The sequence below is a fragment of the Diceros bicornis genome, chromosome 4 (assembly GCF_020826845.1).
Source record: "Diceros bicornis minor isolate mBicDic1 chromosome 4, mDicBic1.mat.cur, whole genome shotgun sequence".
In the NCBI taxonomy this organism is placed as follows: domain Eukaryota; kingdom Metazoa; phylum Chordata; class Mammalia; order Perissodactyla; family Rhinocerotidae; genus Diceros; species Diceros bicornis.
The window spans coordinates 3,949,278-3,964,393 of NC_080743.1; positions in this window are offsets into that span (position 1 = coordinate 3,949,278).

The window sequence follows — 15,116 nt, forward strand, 5'->3', positions numbered from 1 at the left end:
GTTAAATATTAGAGCTAGAAAGACCTTGGAGATTATCTCCAGTCGCCTCATTTGTGCAGATAAGGAAAGTGATCTTCATAAAGGTTTTACTCAAGGCCTAGATGATGGCAGAGCTGGGACTCAAATCCAGGTTTTTTGCTTCTTAAGCAAGAGCTCAGTCCCCAGGGAGTTGTTTCTACCAAACACTCTATTTATTCTGCTTCAACTATTTCTAAGTACCCAGATTAATTAGGCTAATGCAGAGGTCATACTGTCAGACGCCTACTGGAGCCTGTAGGCACAAGACAGAGGTTCAATAGGTGCTTCTTGGATACGTGAATTAATAAATCTGACAACCTGAGGAGGTTACTAAATCCCCCCATCTAAACAGGGGTAGCTAACTTTAACAATATTGCCATATAGATTGCCAATTTTTAAAAGAAAAGCCAAAAATTTAGATTTGTATGTGAAATGTCTTAATGTTAAACATTATATGGGGAAAAAAACATGTGTAGAGGCCATAGTCATCACTCAGACCTCTGTACCTCCAGAAATCCGGGTGTGCTGAGTAAGAATCACCAGAGAAATAATGAGTCCCCAGTAGCATGTAATAGACACTGGATAAATGAATAAATGCATCATGAATTCACTCCTTCACATTCCCTCCACCCTCTAGAACACTGGAGGTATTCAAGAACGGTCTATAGAAAAGATTCTTGTGTTTAGTGGGAAGTTAGGAAATTGACCAATCAAGTCATTTATTTACTTATTCATTCCTTGATTTATTGATTTGCAAATTCATCAATCTTATATTGTGTACTAGGCACTGTGCTAGATATTGGATATATGAAGAACAGGAGCACACAGCCCTTGCCCTCCAGGAACTCACAAGTTCATGTAAACGACTATAACACAATGTCACGACTGTTATGGGGAAGATGGTGCCCAGTGCAAGGGTAATGGAAGTGCGAACCTGGGGAGTGTTGAGGGTCTCAGGGGAAGGCGGAAGGCCTGGAAAAAACGAGGAAGAGTTTACCAGTGTCAGTGCAAATGGAGGATGAAAAAGAAGAGGTGGTTGGGTGGATGGTGATTATTACTCTACAGTTCTGCATTCCTCTTGTCTACATTAGGAATGCTGCTCGTGAGTGGTAGTAAGCCTATTTGTTCAATTAACCTTTTACTGTACCTCCCTGAGACTACAGATATCCCTAAAACCTAATGTTTTTGTCCCCTTTTTAATGACTAAAAGTAATAACTATAGAAGTACATCAAGGTTTATTTACAAGGATATTTACTATTGTATAATCTCATTTTTTTCAATAGTAAAAAATCAAAAATGAGAAAATCATAGAGAATTGATTAAAGAAATTATTATACAATGGAATACCTTACAGTCATTTACAATTGTTTTTAAACAATATATAATTACATGGGGAAATGTACAAAATATAATCATAAGTCTTGAAAAGAATACAAAATTGTATGTTTAATACTAGATTTAAAAATACAGAGATTACTTCGCATAGACAAAAGAGTTAAAGTGAATATTCTAAAATGTTAACAGTGGATTTTTTTTTTTTTTTTTTTTTTTTGGTGAGGAAGATTAACCCTGAGCTAAATCCGTCGCCAATCCTCCTCTTTTTGCTGAGGAAGATTGGCCCTGGGCTCACATCCGTGCCCATCTTCCTCTACTTTATATGGAACATTGCCACAGCATGGCTTGACAAGCAGTGTGTAGGTCCAAGCCTGGGATCCAAACCTGTGAACTCTGGGCCTCCAAAGCAGAGCATGCCAACTTAACCACTACGCCACCAGGCTGGCCCCCACAGTGGATTTTTAATGTCGTAATTACAGATATTTACACTTTTCTCTCTATATTTCTTTATTTTCCAAAACTTTTAACAATGACTGTTACTTTCGTGGTTAAAAAAATAAGTTAGTTTGCAATGTTAGTTTGGACCCATATTGGGTTATCTGTCCAGCCAGAACACTTGTCTGGGAAGCGTCCCCAAACTCGTATTCTAAATCCACAAAGCCATGGAGGTGACTCCAAGGATCCAAGAGTGTACAAAATAGCCCTGTCCCCTTGGCCACAGTCAGTTGGCCCATAGGTGGGCATCTGACTCAAGCTGGGCCAACCAGATTACATTTCCTGAAAATTTGGAGATTAAAATGATTCTCAGATCAAGTGTCCTTTTGAATGGAAGAGAAATATACTGGAGAGCTAGAGGGTGACCATTTTTTCTGCTTTATGACTAAGGAGTAGAGAAAAGTGGTCCTCACAGGAGAAAAGCATGTTGCCACTGTGCAGGGAGAAAGAAAGGGGGAGGTAACAACCGAGTGTTGGTGGACCCCCGTGATGTGGCTGATCCTGCTTTCCATCCTTCCTGAGGTCCTCAGTGCGGCCCTTAATTCCATGGGACAGCTATATACCTTATAAGAAATTTCCCTTTTTTGCTTAATCTGAATTGACTTGGCTTTTGTTTCTTGAAACCCAGAGGTCTAAAACAAATATCTGTGGGAGCATAAGGAGAGAAGCCAAGCCCGCTGAGAGAGCTTCATGTTGACACTGTTCCGTGAGGACAAGGACTGCATTGCTCACCTCAGGCTCCCGTCACCTGGCCCAGCGTCGGGCATAGGCTGGTGCTTGGCACACACTTGCCAACTGGCAGGCTAGAAGAGGGAAAGAGGCATCGTGATGCCTTTACTCCTACTTGCTTTACGTTCCTATTTAATGATTAGTAAAAATGTATCAGGAGGAGTGAAAAGTAGATTTCTGAGCTTCCCTCCCCTCCTTCCTATAGGAAAAGAACTGATTATATGTGGCCTGGGAAATACCATCTTTTGTTAAATTCCACACTAATTTCATGGGCACTCAAATTCACTTGTAATTAAAGGTTAGGCATAGCTGAAGACCTCTCCTTAGTTGCTTAGTTAGGAGCAAAAAGCTTCATTTGGAAAATACAGTTTCTCATCACAGGAAAAGAATGCAAATTGGTGTAAATGTAATCAAATGGCACTTTCTACAATTTATTATTCCTTTGTCAGATCTCCCAGAGCAGCCACGATGTGCAACTGGCGGCCAGGCCATTCTGTGTTTTAAACATTATGGTGAGTTAGAGGGAGAAGTGCAGAATAATTTGAATTGATTCTTTTCTCCCAAGGTAATAGGACAAAATATGTGTGGTATATAAATAGGTAAAAGCTTTCGTTTTTTTGAAATGATAAAACCAGGTCAAATTTCTAAAGTTTCCAACAACTCCAAAATCTTACTTTGGAAATAAGAGCATATGTTTCAAACTTGAGAAACCACTTACATTAACGGCATTACTGAATATTGTTAACGGTGTGAATAACTTAAGAAGTTGTCTGACCTACTAAATTTAAATAGGAGGTTTAAATGGTTCTGGAGATTATGTAATGTACTACCTTCAAATTGCAAGTTCAGGCTGTTAATTGATGGATCAAACTGCTAATTTAAAACTCTTCTACCACACCTTTGGGTTATACAATTATATATCATATATCACATATATATCCTATTTCCCCTGAAGGGAAAAATTGGTAGGGCCAATAGCAAGAAAAAGGAAACTGTGAGTCACAGCCATCCAAATATTTTAAATGCATCAGCTTTGACTCTTCAGGAAATAGACTTGTAATTTTCACCCAGAGCCTCCTAAGTCAAGGGTTAATACTTGTGTTAAATCCTTCTCTAGAATCATGAAGACATTCACTGAGCCTTCACTGTGCTGAGCATTGGGGATACAGTGATGACAAAAAAGACAAGCTCTGCTCTCACATGGCCATCCTAAGAAATGACCTTCAAGTTAGGATCTGAAGGATTAGTAAGAGTCATGTGAACAAGGAAAGGGAAGGTGTTCCAGGCAAGAGAAGAGCATATTGGAAGGCCTGAATGAAACAGAAATCTTCTGGAGTTATAGTTTTAAATATGTACCTGTATTAATCATTTTTTTTCCCTGTATTTTATGATACTTTGACATCTTGGGGCCTTGGGAACCCAGAAAGGGACTGCCCCTCGCAGGGTTACCTAATTCCTAGAGATTGCAAACCTGCCTTTGATGTGCAAAACCACCAATCCACCCACCTCCTTTTATCAGGCTCCTGCAGTCCGGAACAGTCCCTGCCCTAAATCACCCCAGGGCCAGGTACAACCAGGGATTACCCCTATAGCCCAGAGCCCACTGAAATTGTTCAAACTAGCCAGTCCTAAATCTGCTTACCCTGCCTTTCCCAGAGAAACCACAATAAAGGCTTGTGCCCATGTCTTCCCCACATTCCTCCTGCCTCCTGACCAACCCTGGTGTTTCCCCAAGTGGCCCTGCCTGGCGTGGCATCCCCCTCTCTTGGCAACTGTGAGTAACAAACTAGCTTTTTTTCTCCCAGTTTTATTGAGATATAATTGACATCTATCACGTTTTAGGTGTATGACGTGATGATTTGATATATGTACATGTGGCAAAATGATCACCACAGTAAGTTTAGTTAACATCCATCAAACTACCTTTGAAAGAGCCGAGCTTGTCATCTCTTGATCTGTTGGCCTCACTATACTTGAATAAAAACAAAATCCCCAGTACCTTTTAAAGCAATACCTAACTTACATATTGTCATAGAACAATCAAAATTGAAAAACTATTATCATGATAAATGTTGACAAAAGAAATGTTAGTATATACACTACTAAAAATATTTTGTATGCAAAACTGAGAAAAGTTTCTTTAAAATGTTATACGTAATAGAGAGAGTGGCACCTGTTCATTCAACGTGTGCTTGCTGAGCATGCTGTGTGCCAGGCACTGTGCTAGCTACTTGGATACAATAGTGAACAAGACAGATCTCAGTTCTGTGGAGATTGTATTCTAGTGGAGAAGAGAGAAAATTTTTTTTTAAAGCTATAAAGTATATAGATATAAAAACATGGTGAATACCAAGGAAAAAATATTTGCAGGAACAGGGTGGTGAGGGTGAGACCTGAAAAGGTGAGATTTGATCAAAGACTTGAAGGAGATGAGGGTCGTGTGAGTATCTGAGGAAAGAGCCTTCCAGGCAGAAGGTACAGCCAAGGAAAGGCCCTAAGATGGGCTCTTGGGTGGCTATTTAAGAAACAGCAAGGCTAGAACAGTGTGGCTGGAACAAAGTGAATGAGGGGAAAAGACCGACAAGGTGAGCAGACTGACAGGTCAGAGGTAAGAAGTAGGAGATGGGGGAAGAGCAGGTTGTGTTAGGCCTTGTGCCCCATTTTAAGGACTTTAGCTTTTACTCTGAGTGAGATGAGAGCCATTGGAGGGTTGTGAGCAGGAGCGACACGACCTTAGTTAGATTTTTAAAGGATAACTCTGGATTCCATGTTGAGAATATATAGTAGAGTGCAAGGGTGGAAGAAGGGAGCCCATTGGAACAATGACGGTGATAAGCCAGGCAACAGATGATGGGCTCACAACTGGGATGAGAGTGGTGAGAAGTGGTCAGAGTTTGGATGTATTTTGAAGGCTGAGTCAACAGAATTGCCTGACAAAGTGGATGTGAAGCACAAAAGGGAAGAGTCAAGGATGATGTCAAGGTTTTGGCTGAGCAACTGGAAGGACAGTGTTGCCCTCTACCAAGATGAAAAAGACGGTGATGAAGAGACAATTGGGTATGCAAGTCTGGAGAGGAGAGAGTGGTCCAGGTTGGTCTGATAAATTTGTCAGTTGTTAGCATAAAGATATTTAAAGTCATGAGACTGGTTGAAAGAGTCAGGAGATGGAGAAGAGATGATCAAGGACTCAGCCTTGGGGAGAAGGATCTTCATTCACGATGAAAATTAAGTGATCAATTAAAGGAAATTATGGTTATCCATGTGGAGAGATAGTATAAAGCCATTAAAAAATGTTTACAGCCTACCGAATATAGAAAAATACATATTGCCATGGGAACAAAATAATATACAAAATTATATATAGATATGGCATCATTAGTGTAATATGTGTGTAGATATAGATATGGATATATGGATAGGTATGTATATGAATTCATGAGGAAGAGAGAGAGGAAAGATATATAAAATTGTTAACAGCAGCTTTCTATGGATTGTAAAACTACAGGTTACTTCCCCTTACTTTCTAATTTATATATTTTCCAAATTTTTTGCAGTGAATATGCATTATATTTGTAATCAGGGAAAAGTTTTAAAAAATTAGTTTTTCTCATTTTCAGAAGTAATAAAACTGTCACTTTTCCACAGCAATCATGTATCTTTAACAATTTTTTCAATAAACTAAGATACCTATGGGTTAATTTAATATGTTTATGGATAATTTGTCAATAATTTAATAATAGTGGATTTTTTAATAAAATGAAACACTCGTTTTTCTCTTAAAGTGAAATATTGGTGACAAATCTTACTCTGGCAAAACCGTGAAATAATTATAGAGCTTCTCATCATCCCCTGCCTGATACTTACTCCACGTGAAGTCTTTCCCCATGTCAGTTGATGGCAACTCCATTCTTCTCGTTCTTTAAGACACAAACCAGGGAGTCACCATTGATTTCCCTCACATTCCATTTCCAATCCATCAGGAAATTCTCGTGGCTCTATTTTCAGAACATGTCTAGATCTGATCACTTCTCAACACACTCGCTGCGTTCTGGTCCAAGTCACCACCATTTCTTCTCTGGATTACTGCAACAAACTATTCCCTGGTCCCCCTGTTTCCTCCTTGATCTCCTCTACTCACACAGCAGCTGGAGCAGGATGGCACTGCTCAGCTTAAAACCCCGCAATAGCTCCCATCCCCCCAGAGTGGAAGTCAGTCCTGACGCTTCTGTGTGGCCCTGCACAGTCTGCTTCCCTGCACACACACTACCCCCGCCCCCAGTTAAGTCCCTAATATCTGTCGGGGCCGATTGCTCCCCCTCTCTTTACTCTCCTCCAGCCACACCGGCCTTGCTGTTGCCTGACTTGCCAGGCATGCTCTGTGCTCTCACTCAGGGTCTCTACACTGCTGGCCCCTCTGCTGAACACTTTTCCTCCTGAAATCCTGCAATGCCAGCTCCTCTTACCCCTGTCATCTTTGCTCCAGTGTCACCTTCTCAATGCAATCTGTCCCCTCTACCTCAACTCTTAATTCCCTGTATCCTCCTCTATTTTCTTTTACCAAATACTTATCATCTTCTAACATACGATATAATTTACTCGCTTATTATATTTATTCTTTATTTTCCATCTGCCCTCCACTGGAATGTAAGCACCATGAGGGCAGAGATTTTTATTTTAGTTCACAGAACACATTGAGTGCCTGGAACAGTGCCAGCTTACGGTAAGCATCTATTGTTGGATTACCCATTACTGTAGGGCGCATTTGATGCAGGCCCCATAGCAGCCCAATTACATGCTGAGCTCTGCTATTCTGGTACACTAGGAAAGAGAGGTAACCCTCAAACGAGTTAGGATGATAATAACAGCCAAGACTTACTGAGGGCTCACTCTGGGCCGGACACTGTTCTGAGGGCATCCTGTGTATGGAGTAGATCATTTAACTCTCACAATAACCCTGAGGGGTGTGTGCTATCATTGTCAGCATTGTAGAGGAGGCAGCTGAGGCACAGAGGGGTTAAGGATGATGTCCAGTCTCACAGCCGCTGAGAGGCAGAGTCAGCATTTGAACCCCAGCAATGCGGAGCCTCAGCCCGTGCTCTTCACGACTACTCTCTACACCTCTCAGAAGCACATGCATTCAGGAAAGAAGCCCCTTCATGACTCCAGACACCAGATGTAGCATGACCAACGTTTGCTGAGAGTGGAAATGGCCTCCTCTTGGCATCATCCTCAAAATATTAAAAGATTAGTCAGAATTTTTTTCCGTTCATGGAATTTTAAAAGATCAAGTTAGTAAAGATTTATTTCAATATTTTAACATTTCTTTGCTTTTCCTCATTAGTAAGAGAAAAAACCATATTTTTCCTAGCATTCATCTATTATTCACATATTGCCTTCAAGTTATCTTCCCAAATCAAATTCTTGCTTTAGTTTAATAATTTTTGCATTAATGGGAAAATGATTTTTAAGGGAAAACTGATGTTTTTGTTAATAATAATACTAAATTGAATATATATCCTGTGATACCTAATTGAATATATATGCCTTAGAAGTATTTTTTTAATGTGAGAAAAAAGTGATGCAATGTGCCCAGCAAAACTTACTTCCACAAATTGGAAATTGGTCTTTCCAGTACTGTTTGGGTATTTTTATTGCTACACTAGTGGGAGAATTTATATAGTTATTTCCTTCTGTGTTCATCTTCCATGTTGATTAAAAATTTAAATAAGTTTGCCAGTAGGCCTGTTTGGCAGCTGCTGTGCCTATTAAATAGAGTACGTCTTTAGAGCATTCCATTCACTGCTAAGTGGAAAGAATTTTAAAGAAAACTAACCTAACATCCTGGGGAGTGAAGAGGTTACACATGATTCAAGTGAAAGTTAAGACCCAATGGAGTCATTGTGAACAGATATTATCGTAATAGGCAAGAACTTCAAGTCTAATTATAACTTTGTGATTCAGACTTCTTCAGCTGTGGAGAATCCAACTACAATAGCAGTAGAGGTACCCATCATTCTGCCTCTCCAAATTCTGAATTCACCTTGGGCGGGTTGAGAGTACAAATCTCCATTACCTCAATACTCGGTCCTTGTGAAATACGTAGATGTTTTGTGGCATCTCAATAAGATTATGTGACCTCTTTGTAATCTATTTTCATATTTATCAAACGAAAAAGAAATGCCATTTCTTCTTCAGAGAGGCAGAATGAATGTACCTAGGAACTGTCTAAATAGTGCTCCTATGTTAGAGCTCCTCAGACATGTAAGCGGTATACAATTACTACTAAGAAAAACTATAATATATATTATCATATACAGCTAGTGTTTTCATTTATCGGTAATATATTTATGGTTCTATCTAAGGAAAGTATTTATTCCTAAAATGGGTAGGACTGGCTGGATAAGAATTGCCCAGCGAGTGTTGTTAAAATGCAGAGTCCTGGACCCACTCTCTAATACTCTGATTCCACAGGCTAGGGTGGAGCCTGGGAATCTGGATTTCTGAGGGTGTGCCCAACAGAGTCTGCTGTTTAACCATACGTAAGAGCCAGTGTTCAAAGACATTCCTCCGGTCCTGTTGCAGACTCGCAGTCGCTTGCCGATGCCAAGACTGTAAGCAACCTGAGAAGAAGGATTGTCTTCCCTATCATCATGTCCCCTCTGGTGCCCGGCTCATAAAGATTTGTTGAGTTTATCCGAGTTGAATTGCTTTGACATGGAAAGTCGTGCCTGGAAGTGAACACGCGGTTGCTGGAAAGCGTCATCCCCTCTGCAGATTAATTGGCCTTTGGCACCAAGTGTTCTGTTGGGTGGATGAGTCAGTTATTCCCCAGCCTAATCACCCCTTTGAGAAAGAGCCTATGCTTGAGAGTCAGACAGAGCTGTGTGTAAGAGTCCACTCTGCCCTTGACTACACGTACACTATGTACTTAAACTCTGTCACCCTGTGTCCTAATCTAAGTGGATATGATACTAACCATAATAGAGGATGGTTGTAAGGACTAAGTGAGAAAACGTGTTACGTGCTTGCTACATAGAAGGTGCAAAACACATGTAAATTGCCTATACTATATCTCCATTTCCCTCTGTATGGAGCTGAAAATCATGGTTCTATGATAAGGATAGTGGGAGACCAGATTCTGAACCATGGATACCCTACCAGATCAAAAGAAACCTGCCTCTGGATTCCTATAGGAATTATAACCAAAATGATGTCCTAACATGATTACACAGCTATGCTATGTGGGCCCTTAGTTTCAGGAATACCTACAAGCACATTTAACTAAACTGTATTTGTTTCCTAAGGCTGCTGTAACAAATTACTACAAACTTGGTGTCTTGAAACAACAGCAGTTTATTTTCTCACAGTTCTAGAGGCCAGAAGTCTGAAATGAAGGTGTTGGCAGGGCCACTCAGCCTCTGAAAGCTCTAGGGGAGGGTCCTGCCTTGCCTTTTCCAGCCACTGGTGGCTCCTGGGCTTGTGGCAGCACCACTCCAATCTCCGCTTCTATCTTCATGGCCTTTGTCTCTGTGTCTCTGTGTCACTATGTCTTCCCCTTTTCCAATAAGAATACCAGTCATTGGATTTAGGGCCCATCCTAAATTCAGGATGATTTCATTCTGAGGTCCTTAACTAATTACATTTGCAAAGGCTATTTTTGCAAATATGGTCACATTCTAAAGTGTAGGATGGACATAAATTTTGGAGGGACACTATTCAACCCACTACACTAACCATCTAGTATAGATTGCTGAATATCTCCCAAATCTGTTCTTTCTTTTTTCCTTAGTAATATAAACCTCAGTTTTTAGTTAGATATAGGGTTGTTCAGAATAAAGGCTTCATTTCCTAGCCTCTCAGCTGAGACTATGATCATGTGACTAAGTTCTGGCCGATAAGATGCAATCAGAAGTGTGGTGTGAATCCTCAGAGGGAAAGAACATGCACTTCTTTCCTCTTTCTCCTTCTCGCCTCCTGGAATGTAGACATGATGACTTGATTTGACTTATGCCTCTTTGGACTGTAACATGGGAGACACATGTTGAGGATGCTAAGGGCCTGGGTCCTTGACAACTTCATGAAGCCGTTCTACCATGGACTGTCTCCTATTGATCTTTTGTGTAACAGACAGAAATCTCTGTCTTGCATAAGTCAATGTTATTTGGAAATTTTCTGCTACAGACAGCTAGACCTAATCCTAGCAAGTACACCATCTGTCTTCTCTTATATGATGGATTTGAGGTTTAAAACTTCAGACTAAAAAATCAGAATTATATTGAACATTTCAATAAAAACTTTGTTAGTTCCAAATAGCCCTCCCTCTCAGGGTCTTATTGTCGTTGTGACTATATTAATTTAGTTAATAATTTAGTGAAACATTATGTTATGGTCATTGGTTTTGTTTACTTCCTAACCTGCTTCTCATGAGACTAACCAAATAAGATAATTTCCTGCTATGCCTCTGTACTCTGCGTGGCTGGGCCTTGGCATTGCTAAATCCAGGAGCATCATTCACAGCACAGTCTCCCCGGGGCATCACTACAGCACAAATAGTGGCCCCTGGAGGTGTGCAATACGGTGGCCCTGCTGCTAGGCTCCAGGCACCATGGGGAAGTAAAGAAGTGGAAGATGGTTCCCCTCGTTTGAGGAGAAATGATGATCTTATAAGTTTAACAGTGTTTTGTTTTTGAACTGTATGTCAGTGTCATATTCCTGGAAATAACTGCTCAGGGCTCAATCACAGACAACAGAATTCACTCAAGGTGGTTTAAGAAGAAAGGGATGATTTACTGGATCAACAGGACAGCCTGGGCTATGCTGCAGTAACCCACAGCCTCCAGATCTCATTTTCATAAAACAACCAACATTTATTTCTCACTCATGCTTGTGAACATTGTGGGTTGATTGGGAACTCCATTCTGTGGCATTCTCAGTTCATTGGCTCAAGCAAGTAACCTGGCCAAACCCACCTCCAAGGGGCAAGGGAGAGCAATCCTACCAGATGCTCAGGAAGCAAGGACCTAGACACGTATTTAGTCAACAGCGCTAATGACTTCCCCGTTTACCCGCTCATCGGAAGGACTGCAGGAGGGGATCCGGGTTAAGCCTCCACAGATGACTGTCAGAACAACACTGCAGAGCTGACAGTCAGGGGTGCTGCTGCCTCTGACATGACTGGGAAGCTGCAGCCATCACCGCTGATTCTAGAACCACCCCGCCTCCACCATGCTGTTTTTGAAACACTGTCTTTCTTAGGCTTTCAAGGCACATCATTAACCTCCAGATACCCTCAGAGTTAAGGAGCGGCTACTAACACCTCGGCTACCACTGCTGCAGCAAAGTCAAAAGCCTCAGAGAGAATGGACAGACACATGCTTTCCATCTCCCGATGGCCACTTCCACCTTCCAACTTTTCCTTAGATATAGCCATTAGTGGACATGAGGTTTCATATGGAAAATGAGCTGTTAGAAAGTCTGAAACATGTAGCTGTGAGCTTTGCAGCCTCCATTGCTCAGAAAGGGGCTGTAACAGGGCGTTGGAATGGAGCTGAGGGAGACATTCTCTATTAGCTGCTGCATGGCAATATTCATTTATTCTTTCATACACTCCTCCTCCTATTTCTAGGCAGCGTTAGATGGTTGTGGTGAAGGGAAGTTGAGAGACATGTCAGGGGCTATGATGAAAATAATGACCTGATTTTAAATTATGATCTCTGAACATTTTTATATCAAACAGCAATCCACGTAATTAAATTTGGTAACAAGTTTGAAATGGAGCTGTGGAAACACATCTTTTTTACACATACCACAGGAAGTTGGTTTAAAAAATCATCTCAAATTAAACAATTTAAAATGTGCAGAAATTAAAAGGTTCACACATCCAGAAGGGAGAGACAGTTGTTGCTGCAGCGAAATCCCTGCGTGGGTGTTGGAAGACAGAAAGGACTCAGCGGATGAGTTCCTCGCAAACGCTAACAGGAATCTTTAGGGGTTTTCCTATTATAGGCAAAGAAACAAATAAAAATTTACTTTAAGGAGCTGTGTAAACAGCACGGGGGGGGTGGGGGGAGGGTGAGTTAAGCCTCTTGTTCACTACCAAGAGAATAAAAGTATGCACTTGAGGATGCGAAGAGGTTTATATATTTTTAGAGCCCTGTGAACATACCTATTCTGTTGAATGAAAAACCACAGCTGCCTAAGCACCATTATTCTTCACCCAGAGACAGTATTCCAACTCTTCTCGTTCCCCACCCTCACCACCACCAACACAGTGAACAGAATTCCACTGCCTGTCGGCATCTCTGCCATGAAGTCTAACACCCAGTATGTGGGATTGTTTTCCTTCGGAGATGAAAAGTCACTGATTGAAAACCATTTCATCATCCTTTTCATCCCTCATTCTCAACTAGTTCCTCTTTTATTAGCCTTTAAACATGATAAAGTCTTTCATTTAAAAAAAAAATAAAACTTCCTCTTACCCCCTGTTCCCCCTGAGCACCACCTCACCCCCTGCGCCCTTCACAGCCACACTTCTGGACGTGTACTCGCTGTGATGGCTGTCCCCACCTCCTCACCTCCATCTCACTCCTCAACACTGTTATGTGACTCCTTCCTACCCTTCTACTCAAACCATCCTTGGTGAGGTCATCACATTTTCCCCCAAATCCGATGGGCATTTTCATCTCCCTGTTTTTCTTGGTCTCTCAACAGATTCAAAAGTGTTGAACACTTCTTCTTCTCTGAAACAGTCCTTGGCTCCTAAAACCATATAGTCTCCTGGTTTTCTTCCTACCTCTTTTGTAGTTTGTCCCTAGTCCACTTACTGATGGAATAAAATGCCAAATGGGACTTTCTTTGATGTCTCAAATTCAAGCGGAAAACAAATGACAGGAACCCCCATATTGAAAAGAGAAATATTGTAACTCGCTAAGAGTGGACAGATCTTGTCTTGTGGCCCTTAACTCATCTAGGGATTCACCAGGGGAAGAGGATTTCTCGGAAGAGAGCTGCTGGCCACATTGGGAGTCCTGCGGTACTTTTTCTCCTCCCATAGTGGAGGTAAGGGACATGCTACCTCTTCTCAAGCCAAGGGAGAGAGGCAGTAAGTGAACACTCAGAGAAATTTAGGGCAAGCGCTTTCCAGAAATGAACACTGACCTCTTACTCCCAGCTGGATGCTCACTGAAGTGCAAAATCTCCTGTTCCACTTGCAGCCTCTTACCAGAGCCAAGCAGTTTTTTGGAGAGCCTGACGTGGGCTTCAACAAGTTTAACCGTCTATGTAATAAAGACAGAAGTGAGCTGGAAAGCCTCTGTCAGCTGAGGGAGTGGGAGGATGGGAGAGACAGTGAGAGAAGCCTGTGTTACCAGGGTTTGGACTATTTCCTCCAGGCCAACTGGACCATGTGGGGATATGGTAGTCCTTAGAGCTGTTTAAAAATATTCCAGTTCTTCTCTTCATCAGGGCATGTGGATTGTACTTCCTCACTCTCCTTCTAGTTAGACTTAGGTATGTGACCAGCTTTGGCCCATGGAATGTGGGCAGAAGAGAGGTGTCACTTCTGGGTAAGAGCTTATAGAGTCAGCATGGGAGTCACCATTTTTTCCCGCCGGCCGTGGTGACCATAGAGGCATGCATTAAGAGGGGGGTCTCTGTCAGCCTGGGTTCCTGAATGACTGTGGTAAGCAGAGCCCCCTGCTAACCCACAGTGGACATGTAGCATGAATGAGAGCAAATGTCTACTGAGATTTAGGAGCTGTTGTAGCACAATCTAGCCCATCGTGACCAAGACAAGAAGGCAGCATGATCTTGCAAGGATCCAAATCAAGAATCGAGCCATGTGGAGTTGGTTACCCCAGCAGAAAAAAAGATGGAGGTTGAGGGGCATTGTGAGAGGTCGGTTGGACAATGGATGTCTGAATCAAGGAAAAGTGCACTGTAGGGGTCACCAGATGTTTGGCGGAAGATGAGGGATAAGTGCCTTTAGAGGGCTCGCCAAGCTCCCCACGGGAGGAAGAGCATTTCAGCATCTGTCATGGGAAAGGGCATTTGAAAGCCAGCTACAAAAGTGATACTTTTGCCACTTTTTCATCCCACCTTCCTACATTAACCTGGAAGGAATCAAGAGCCAGAGAAGGAATGAGGGAGAATATGGCACAAAAAGTGTGTGAGAATAGACAACACCCTGTCTCCACTCCGGGACTGGGACCCCATGTCAGGCCGAAGCTGGAGGAAGGAAAAAAGCTTGGACTGGTGGAAGCTTTTATTTACTTATTTTTAAAGATTTTATTTATTTATTATTTTCCCCCCAAAGCCCCAGTAGATAGTTGTATGTCATAGCTGCACATCCTTCTAGTTGCTGTGGGACGCGGCCTCAGCATGGCCGGAGAAGCGGTGCGTCGGTGCGCGCCCGGGATCCGAACCCGGACCGCCAGCAGCAGATCGCGCGCACTTAACCGCCAAGCCACGGGGCTGGCCCTAGTGGAAGCTTTTAGATGGAAGTTTTAATTTAGATTGGTCTGAACATTTTAGTATATGA